Here is a 4,563-nt window from a genome sequence, read left to right on the forward strand (position 1 = left end):
GGATAGGATTTGTGTTCTTAAATTTGACAAATTCCATCTCCTGGTAACCCTTTTTTAATTCTTTTTACTATTTTTAACTATTTACAATTCAAATAATTGATCTTTTATGTACAAAAAGTTCTCAAAATTTCATAACAAACAGGTTCGTGGATACTGAAATGCAATTTGTTTCTAGATTTAAAAAATTCAATCTCTAGGTAACAATTTTTCAATTGTTTTTTACTACTTTCTACTATTTACAATTTAAATAAATCATGTTTTTTCATAAAAATTGCTCAAAATTTCACAAGAAAGTTGTTGCAAATGGTCAAAGGGATTATTGGTGTTATGAAATTTGAAAATTTTCTTCTTTTCGTGACACTTTTTTAATTTTTTACTAATTTTAACCCTTTACAATTTAAATAATTGATATTTTATATATAAAAATTGCTAAAAATTTCGCAAGTAACGAGTTGGCCAATACTAGGATAGGATTTGTGTTCTTAAATTTGACAAATTCCATCTCCAGGTAACCCTTTTTTAGTTCTTTTTACTATTTTTAACTATTTACAATTCAAATAATTGAACTTTTATGTACAAAAAGATCTCAAAATTCCATAATAAACAAGTTGGCAGATACTCAAATGGGATTAGTTTCTGAAAGTTATAAAATTCAATCTCTAGGTAACAAATTTTCCATTGTTTTTTACTACTTTCTACTATTTACAATTTAAATAAATCATGTTTTTTTCAAAAAAATTGCTCAAAATTTCAGAAGAAACTTGTTGCAAATTGTCAAAGGGATTATTGGTGTTATGAAATTTGAAAATTTTCTTCTCTTTGTGACACTTTTTTAACTTTTTACTAATTTTAACTCTTTACAATTTAAATAATTGATATTTTATATATAAAAATTGCTAAAAATTTCTCAAGTAACGAGTTGGCCAATACTAGGATAGGATTTGTGTTCTTAAATTTGACAAATTCCATCACCTGGTAGCAATTTTTTAATTCTTTTTACTATTTTTAACTATCTACAATTCAAATAAATGAACTTATATGTACAAAAAGATGTCAAAATTTCATAACAAACAGGTTGGCAGATACTCAAATGGGATTAGTTTCTGAAATTTATAAAATTCAATCTCTAGGTAACAAATTTTCAATGGTTTTTTACTACTTTCTACTATTTACAATTTAAATAATTCATGCTTTCTACATAAATATTGCTCAAAATTTCATGAGAAACTTGTTGCAAATAGTGAAAGAGGATTATTGGTGTTATGAAATTTGAAAATTTTCTTCTTTTTGTCACAGTTCTTTAATTTTTTACTAATTTTTACTATATAGAAATTAATTAATTGATATTTTATATATTAAAATTGCAAAAAATTTCACAACTAACAAGTTGGCCATTACTAGGATAGGATTTGTGTTCTTAAATTTGACAAATTCCATCTCCTGGTAACCCTTTTTTAATTCTTTTTACTATGTTTAATTATTTACAATTCAAATAATTGAACTTTTATGTACAAAAAGATCTCAAAATTTCATAAGAAACAGGTTCGTGATACTCAAATGCAATTTGTTTCTAAATTTAAAAAATTCAATCTCTAGGTAGCAATTTTTCAATTGCTTTTTACTACTTTTTACTATTTACAATTTAAATAAATCATGTTTTTTTCATAAAAATTGCTCAAAATTTAAGAAGAAACTTGTTGCAAATTGTCAAAGGGATTATTGGTGTAATGAAATTTGAAAATTTTCTTCTTTTTGTGACACTTTTTTAATTTTTTACTAATTTTAACTCTTTACAATTTAAATAATTGATATTTTATATATAAATATTGCTAAAAATTTCGCAAGTAACGAGTTGGCCAATACTAGGATAGGATTTGTGTTCTTAAATTTGACAAATTCCATCTTCTGGTAACCCTTTTTTAATTCTTTTTACTATTTTTAACTATTTACAATTCAAATAATTGATCTTTTATGTACAAAAAGTTCTCAAAATTTCACAACAAACAGGTTCGTGGATACTCAAATTCAATTTGTTTCTCACTTTAAGAAATTCAATCTCTAGGTAACAACTTTTCAATTATTTTTTACTACTTTCTACTATTTACAATTTAAATAAATCATGTTTTTTTCATAAAAATTGCTCAAAATTTCAGAAGAAACTTGTTGCAAATTGTCAAAGGGATTATTGGTGTTATGAAATTTGAAAATTTTCTTCTTTTTGTGACACTTTTGTAATTTTTTACTAATTTTTACTCTTTACAATTTAAATAATTGATATTTTATATATTAAAATTGCAAAAAATTTCACAAGTAACGAGTTGGCCAATACAAGAATAACATTTTTGTTCTTAAATTTGACAAATCCCATCTCCTAGTAACAATTTTTTAATTACTTTTACTATTTTTAACTATTTACAATTCAAATAATTGAACTTTTATGTACAAAAAGATCTCAAAATTCCATAACAAACAGGTTGGCAGATACTCAAATGGGATTAGTTTCTGAAATTTATAAAATTCAATCTCTAGGTAACAAATTTTCAATTATATTTTAATACTTTCTAGTATTGACAATTTAAATAATTCATGTTTTCTACATAAAAATTCCTCAAAATTTCATGAGAAACTTGTTGCAAATAGTCAAAGAGGATTGTTGGTGTTATGAAATTTGAAAATTTTCGTCTTTTTGTCACAGTTCTTTAAGAGGTTTTTACTAATTTTTACTATATACAAATTAAATAATTGATATTTTATATAAAAAAATTGCAAAAAGTTTAATAAGAAACAAGTTAACCAATACTAGGATAGGATTTGTGTTTTTAAATTTGACAAATTCTATCTCTTGGTAACCCGTTTTTAATTCTTTTTACTATTTTTAACTATTTACAATTCAAATAATTGATCTTTTATGTACAAAAAGTTCTCAAAATTTCATAACAAACAGGTTCGTGGATACTGAAATGCAATTTGTTTCTAAATTTAAAAAATTCAATCTCTAGGTAACAATTTTTCAATTGTTTTTTACTACTTTCTACTATTTACAATTTAAATAAGTCATGTTTTTTTCATAAAAATTGCTCAAAATTTTAGAAGAAAGTTGTTGCAAATTGTCAAAGGGATTGTTCATGTTATGAAATTTGAAAATTTTCTTCTTTTCGTGACACTTTTTTAATTTTTTACTAATTTTAATTCTTTACAATTTAAATAATTGATATTTTATATATAAAAATTGCTAAAGATTTCGCAAGTAACGAGTTGGGCAATACTAGGATCGGATTTGTGTTCTTAAATTTGACAAATTCCATCTCCAGGTAACCCTTTTTTAGTTCTTTTTACTATTTTTAACTATTTACAATTCAAATAATTGAACTTTTATGTACAAAAAGATCTCAAAATTCCATAATAAACAAGTTGGCAGATACTCAAATGGGATTAGTTTCTGAAAGTTATAAAATTCAATCTCTAGGTAACAAATTTTCCATTGTTTTTTACTACTTTCTACTATTTACAATTTAAATAAATCATGTTTTTTTCAAAAAAATTGCTCAAAATTTCAGAAGAAACTTGTTGCAAATTGTCAAAGGGATTATTGGTGTTATGAAATTTGAAAATTTTCTTCTCTTTGTGACACTTTTTTAACTTTTTACTAATTTTAACTCTTTACAATTTAAATAATTGATATTTTATATATAAAAATTGCTAAAAATTTCTCAAGTAACGAGTTGGCCAATACTAGGATAGGATTTGTGTTCTTAAATTTGACAAATTCCATCACCTGGTAGCAATTTTTTAATTCTTTTTACTATTTTTAACTATCTACAATTCAAATAAATGAACTTATATGTACGAAAAGATGTCAAAATTTCATAACAAACAGGTTGGCAGATACTCAAATGGGATTAGTTTCTGAAATTTATAAAATTCAATCTCTAGGTAACAAATTTTCAATGGTTTTTTACTACTTTCTACTATTTACAATTTAAATAATTCATGCTTTCTACATAAATATTGCTCAAAATTTCATGAGAAACTTGTTGCAAATAGTGAAAGAGGATTATTGGTGTTATGAAATTTGAAAATTTTCTTCTTTTTGTCACAGTTCTTTAATTTTTTACTAATTTTTACTATATAGAAATTAATTAATTGATATTTTATATATTAAAATTGCAAAAAATTTCACAACTAACAAGTTGGCCATTACTAGGATAGGATTTGTGTTCTTAAATTTGACAAATTCCATCTCCTGGTAACCCTTTTTTAATTCTTTTTACTATGTTTAATTATTTACAATTCAAATAATTGAACTTTTATGTACAAAAAGATCTCAAAATTTCATAAGAAACAGGTTCGTGATACTCAAATGCAATTTGTTTCTAAATTTAAAAAATTCAATCTCTAGGTAGCAATTTTTCAATTGCTTTTTACTACTTTTTACTATTTACAATTTAAATAAATCATGTTTTTTTCATAAAAATTGCTCAAAATTTAAGAAGAAACTTGTTGCAAATTGTCAAAGGGATTATTGGTGTAATGAAATTTGAAAATTTTCTTCTTTTTGTGACA

The sequence above is a fragment of the Vigna unguiculata genome, unplaced genomic scaffold, assembly GCF_004118075.2.
Source record: "Vigna unguiculata cultivar IT97K-499-35 unplaced genomic scaffold, ASM411807v1 contig_166, whole genome shotgun sequence".
NCBI classification, from domain to species: domain Eukaryota; kingdom Viridiplantae; phylum Streptophyta; class Magnoliopsida; order Fabales; family Fabaceae; genus Vigna; species Vigna unguiculata.